This window comes from Diadema setosum, unplaced genomic scaffold (assembly GCF_964275005.1).
Source record: "Diadema setosum unplaced genomic scaffold, eeDiaSeto1 scaffold_92, whole genome shotgun sequence".
NCBI lineage: Eukaryota > Metazoa > Echinodermata > Echinoidea > Diadematoida > Diadematidae > Diadema > Diadema setosum.
This window is the reverse complement of record NW_027307718.1, coordinates 23,584-30,918: the sequence shown is the minus strand read 5'-3', so window position 1 is coordinate 30,918 and position 7,335 is coordinate 23,584.

Here is a 7,335-nt window from a genome sequence, read left to right as displayed (position 1 = left end):
CCCTAACCCTAACCCTAACCTACCCTAACCCTAACCCTAACCCTAACCCCAACCCTAACCCTAACCCTAACCCTAACCCTAACCCTAACCCTAACCCTAACCCTAACCCTAACCCTAACCCTAACCCTAACCCTAACCCTAACCCTAACCCTAACCCTAACCCTAACCTAACCCTAACCTAACCCTAACCCTAACCCTAACCCTAACCCTAACCCTAACCCTAACCCTAACCCTAACCCTAACCTAACCCTAACCCTAACCCTAACCCTAACCCTAACCCTAACCCTAACCCTAACCCTAACCCTAACCCTAACCCTAACCCTAACCCTAACCCTAACCCTAACCCTAACCCTAACCCTAACCCTAACCCTAACCCTAACCCTAACCCTAACCCTAACCCTAACCCTAACCCTAACCCTAACCCTAACCCTAACCTAACCCTAACCCTAACCCTAACCCTAACCCTAACCCTAACCCTAACCCTAACCCTAACCCTAACCCTAACCCTAACCCTAACCCTAACCCTAACCCTAACCCTAACCCTAACCCTAACCCTAACCCTAACCCTAACCCTAACCCTAACCCTAACCTAACCCTAACCCTAACCCTAACCTAACCCTAACCCTAACCCTAACCCTAACCCTAACCCTAACCCTAACCCTAACCCTAACCCTAACCCTAACCCTAACCCTAACCCTAACCCTAACCCTAACCCTAACCCTAACCCTAACCCTAACCCTAACCCTAACCCTAACCCTAACCCTAACCCTAACCCTAACCCTAACCCTAACCCTAACCCTAACCCTAACCCTAACCCTAACCCTAACCCTAACCCTAACCCTAACCTAACCCTAACCTAACCCTAACCCTAACCCTAACCCTAACCCTAACCCTAACCCTAACCTAACCCTAACCCTAACCCTAACCCTAACCCTAACCCTAACCCTAACCCTAACCCTAACCCTAACCCTAACCCTAACCCTAACCCTAACCCTAACCCTAACCCTAACCCTAACCCTAACCCTAACCCTAACCCTAACCCTAACCCTAACCCTAACCCTAACCTAACCCTAACCCTAACCCTAACCCTAACCTAACCCTAACCCTAACCCTAACCCTAACCCTAACCCTAACCCTAACCCTAACCCTAACCCTAACCCTAACCCTAACCCTAACCCTAACCCTAACCCTAACCCTAACCCTAACCCTAACCCTAACCCTAACCCTAACCCTAACCCTAACCCTAACCCTAACCCTAACCCTAACCCTAACCCTAACCCTAACCCTAACCCTAACCCTAACCCTAACCCTAACCCTAACCCTAACCCTAACCCTAACCCTAACCCTAACCCTAACCCTAACCCTAACCCTAACCCTAACCCTAACCCTAACCCTAACCCTAACCCTAACCCTAACCCTAACCCTAACCCTAACCCTAACCCTAACCCTAACCCTAACCCTAACCCTAACCCTAACCCTAACCCTAACCCTAACCCTAACCCTAACCCTAACCCTAACCCTAACCCTAACCCTAACCCTAACCCTAACCCTAACCCTAACCCTAACCCTAACCCTAACCCTAACCCTAACCCTAACCCTAACCCTAACCCTAACCCTAACCCTAACCCTAACCCTAACCCTAACCCTAACCCTAACCCTAACCCTAACCCTAACCCTAACCCTAACCCTAACCCTAACCCTAACCCTAACCCTAACCCTAACCCTAACCCTAACCCTAACCCTAACCCTAACCCTAACCCTAACCCTAACCCTAACCCTAACCCTAACCCTAACCCTAACCCTAACCCTAACCCTAACCCTAACCCTAACCCTAACCCTAACCCTAACCCTAACCCTAACCCTAACCCTAACCTAACCCTAACCCTAACCTAACCCTAACCCTAACCCTAACCCTAACCCTAACCCTAACCCTAACCCTAACCCTAACCCTAACCCTAACCCTAACCCTAACCCTAACCCTAACCCTAACCCTAACCCTAACCCTAACCCTAACCCTAACCCTAACCCTAACCCTAACCCTAACCCTAACCCTAACCCTAACCCTAACCCTAACCCTAACCCTAACCCTAACCCTAACCCTACCCTAACCCTAACCCTAACCCTAACCCTAACCCTAACCCTAACCCTAACCCTAACCCTAACCCTAACCCTAAACTTAACCCTAACCCTAACCCTAACCCTAACCCTAACCCTAACCCTAACCCTAACCCTAACCCTAACCCTAACCCTAACCCTAACCCTAACCCTAACCCTAACCCTAACCCTAACCCTAACCCTAACCCTAACCCTAACCCTAACCCTAACCCTAACCCTAACCCTAACCCTAACCCTAACCCTAACCCCTAACCCTAACCCTAACCCTAACCCTAACCCTAACCCTAACCCTAACCCTAACCCTAACCCTAACCCTAACCCTAACCCTAACCCTAACCCTAACCCTAACCCTAACCTAACCCTAACCCTAACCCTAACCCTAACCCTAACCCTAACCTAACCCTAACCCTAACCCTAACCCTAACCCTAACCCTAACCCTAACCCTAACCCTAACCCTAACCCTAACCCTAACCCTAACCCTAACCCTAACCCTAACCCTAACCCTAACCCTAACCCTAACCCTAACCCTAACCCTAACCCTAACCCTAACCCTAACCCTAACCCTAACCCTAACCCTAACCCTAACCCTAACCCTAACCCTAACCCTAACCCTAACCCTAACCCTAACCCTAACCCTAACCCTAACCCTAACCCTAACCCTAACCCTAACCCTAACCCTAACCCTAACCCTAACCCTAACCCTAACCTAACCCTAACCCTAACCCTAACCCTAACCCTAACCCTAACCCTAACCCTAACCCTAACCCTAACCCTAACCCTAACCCTAACCCTAACCCTAACCCTAACCCTAACCCTAACCCTAACCCTAACCCTAACCCTAACCCTAACCCTAACCCTAACCCTAACCCTAACCCTAACCCTAACCCTAACCCTAACCCTAACCCTAACCCTAACCCTAACCCTAACCCTAACCCTAACCCTAACCCTAACCCTAACCCTAACCCTAACCCTAACCCTAACCCTAACCCTAACCCTAACCCTAACCCTAACCCTAACCCTAACCCTAACCCTAACCCTAACCCTAACCCTAACCCTAACCCTAACCCTAACCCTAACCCTAACCCTAACCCTAACCCTAACCCTAACCCTAACCCTAACCCTAACCCTAACCCTAACCCTAACCCTAACCCTAACCCTAACCCTAACCCTAACCCTAACCCTAACCCTAACCCTAACCCTAACCCTAACCCTAACCCTAACCCTAACCCTAACCCTAACCCTAACCCTAACCCTAACCCTAACCCTAACCCTAACCCTAACCCTAACCCTAACCCTAACCCTAACCCTAACCCTAACCCTAACCCTAACCCTAACCCTAACCCTAACCCTAACCCTAACCCTAACCCTAACCCTAACCCTAACCCTAACCCTAACCCTAACCCTAACCCTAACCCTAACCCTAACCCTAACCCTAACCCTAACCCTAACCCTAACCCTAACCCTAACCCTAACCCTAACCCTAACCCTAACCCTAACCCTAACCCTAACCCTAACCCTAACCCTAACCCTAACCCTAACCCTAACCCTAACCCTAACCCTAACCCTAACCCTAACCTAACCCTAACCCTAACCCTAACCCTAACCCTAACCCTAACCCTAACCCTAACCCTAACCCTAACCCTAACCCTAACCCTAACCCTAACCCTAACCCTAACCCTAACCCTAACCCTAACCCTAACCCTAACCCTAACCCTAACCCTAACCCTAACCCTAACCCTAACCCTAACCCTAACCCTAACCCTAACCCTAACCCTAACCCTAACCCTAACCCTAACCCTAACCCTAACCCTAACCCTAACCCTAACCCTAACCCTAACCCTAACTCTAACCCTAACCCTAACCCTAACCCTAACCCTAACCCTAACCCTAACCCTAACCCTAACCCTAACCCTAACCCTAACCCTAACCCCTAACCCTAACCCCTAACCCTAACCCTAACCCAACCCTACCCTAACCCTAACCCTAACCCAACCCTAACCCTAACTAGGTTTCAAATATCGTTCTTAAGTTGGTTAACAGCGTAGGGTTAGAAAAAAGGTTGAGGGATAGCTTAGGGTTTTATGCTGTATTATCTCAAATATTGTATCTACCCCTACCCTTAGTTTGGGGTCAAAGGTCAAAGGTTAAAGGGGTCAAATTCAAGCGCAAACTCAGATGAGGGACCAAACGGTCCCTTTTTGGGTACGCAGAGGTCTTTTTTGCTAACCCTACTTTTTTTTTAGAAAAATCGTTATTACTTTCTTATTTCTTACTTTTTTGAGCTGAAATTGATATAATATATGATTTAAATATAACCGATCGATCCTATACCATTTTTTGTGAAATTTTTCTGCAGACGAGAAATATAGGGCGTTTCCAAAATATTATAGGTACCCGGGGTCCTTTATTTGGTTACCATGGTTACGGTTCCAACTCAACTTAGTTAGGGTTTTTGAATTGTACCTTATTTAGCTAGTACTTAACCCCATGACCTTTGACCTCTAACCCCTGCAGGTCAAAGTTCAATGTTTAATCCTAACCAAAAAATGCAGTTGGGTTGTACGGAGGATAGAAGTAAGGTGCCTGTTCCAGGGCTGAAAATAGCACATTTTATTTTCAGTGGAAAAAAATTAAAACAATGCTGGGCAGAAAGAGCATACCTTTTTCTATAACATATCCAAAAATTAGCTCAAACGGACTATTTTTAACGAAAATATGGCAATTTTTTGGACAAAATTGGTGTTGCGTCTTTTAATTTTTCCAAATTAGGCTCTTCTTGCATCACTGATAAAATCCTTTTTCGTAGACGTAATGATTTTTTTTTTCATCTAAAATAAGCCTTAAGACTTGTTCTACACTATATTAAAAAAGAAAATTTCTATCTCCCACGAAAAAGTTGAAAATTTTTAACCCTAATTAGGTTAGGGTTAGAAAAATTGAAGAAAAATCACCATGTCACAACTTTCGCCGCAGATGGCGCTCTGCTCCCAAAGACTTGGTTACTCGACTCGTCTTGTATTTAGCCTAATGCAATTATACATGGGTACCAATACATGTAGGTAGTACAGCCTAAATTACCGTACACTTCGTCATCAAAATCCTCAATTTACATCATTTTCCTGTGTTTTCCCGAGGCGACCTAGTAGATATCAGGAAGAGATAGACATGTGAAACGTCTTCCGTGAAATACCAAGCAAAATAACGGCGAAACTGCGATGAAGGTAAGTTGACTTTGGCATACGTTTAGACCTAGTCCCATATGTGCATATTGGTGTTAGCGATCTCAATAGCATAATTCAGTGCTGTAAAGTTAGTGTTGATGCAAATACTATTTTTTGGGGTGTTATGTGAGTTCATTATCTAAACAGAAAAAGACTATTTAAGATAACACCGCACGATGAGCCTTGAATTTAGAGTATTGGGTCTTTGTCGCTGGTAGCTGGCTCCACGGAGTACGACCGACGACCTGCTTTCGGATGCTCCTAACGTTACACGTACACTACAGATACAGTACCACGGCACTACCAATACCACCATTTACTTGCCTACATGTACCTAGAGGCAGTGCTAACGTTTGTGCGTTTTGCACCAGACATCTAAAATCTATTGATAAACTAGACTGTGACAAGAACTGGAAAGTAAAAATCACAGACCTATTTCAGTGTTTTGGGGGGTTGTCGTCACTTCCATTCTTAAACAGAAAAATAGAATTTTACTGAGTAGAGTTCCCCGCAATACATAACTCACATTCATCGTCATTGACAGGGTACCTATAAGCTAGCTGAATTGAATTTAAGGCAGCGACGAAAGTTGAAAGGCATGCGTACCATAGAGCTCTATGGTCTATGGTATGGCCACAGAACACCCACACGATTTGTACAGCTACATAGTGCGAGCTGTACAGCTACAAATCATGCGGGCTTTCTGAGCCCCTACGTACGTTTCAACTTTGGTTGCTGCCTTCGATTCAACTGAGAATGTACTTGGCTTATACCATATTGAATATCAATGACTGTAAATGCGAGTGTATCACAGGGAATTACTCAGTAAATTTTATGAGTTTGAAGAGTGAAAACAGCAACAGCCCCCAAATGACACTGAAATGAGTGTGATTAGGGCTTACTACTGTGTAGTCAACCTGTCATTGTTTAGTTTCAACTTGGATTTCACAAGACGCAAGATTCATGAAAAAGTAAAATGCCTGCAAAAGGTTGATTTATACACAATCTGTTGAATGCAAGTTGGCAGTTGGAAAAAGTTTCATGTCTCCCAAAATGCTGTTGGCTCAAATTCGCAAAAGTTTCATGCTACAGCATCCACGAACGTTTCTGGTTTTACAGTATACTATTTGAACAATAAGTATCTGAAAAATCCCCACCCAGAAAAATGCCAGACCTGATGTTTGACCCATCATAATAACTCTCTTTATCATTGTCTTCCTTCATTCAGGTAAAGAGCCAGTCATCGTTTGTAACCATCCTTCTCAGAGAGAAGCCTCACTGAGGGGGACATCGATGATGTCTTCGAAGAACTCTACCAAGATTCCAACTTGGAGGGACAAAACATCAAAGAGGAGCACAACAGCCCAAATTTATTATTACAAATATTATAAAACATATTGAATGATGTATGAAACAACTGCAAAAATGTATTCAGAGTGTGAGGAAATCACTGATTTGCAAAAAAAAAAAAAAACAAAACAACCATTGTAGAAGGTACACAGTGTAGTCTCGTCATTAATCACAGGAGTCTTAGTGTTATGCCTTCGATAACATGTGTTATTTTCTTTGTATTTCATTGTTTTTAATTGCGTAATAACACCATTGAATATCACTGAATCTGATTCTTCTTTTGTGATGACCTTGTTTCATGTGTAAAGACTGTTTGTTGGATGTTTGGCTGATAGCGTTGTCAAGGAGTTAATGGGTGATTGCAATGCAGAATATGTGTCTTATGTTTGAAGTGAGTGCTGAACTTTGACCTTCGTTTTCTCCATTTTTGGTTTTTACGACATTCAACATATTAGAAGACCATAACTTAAGCAAAAGCTGCTTTCTTAGCTAGTCAATGCTGGCGAAAATGAAATGCCGTTGCTAGGGCTTTCGTTATTTTGAGTGCTGATTGGCTGCCTTCCGAGCTCGCCTTGCAAGGATCAGCTGGCGTGCGAAATGAAATGTTGCCAGTTTAACATGTAGTAGATTGATGTTATAATAATTACA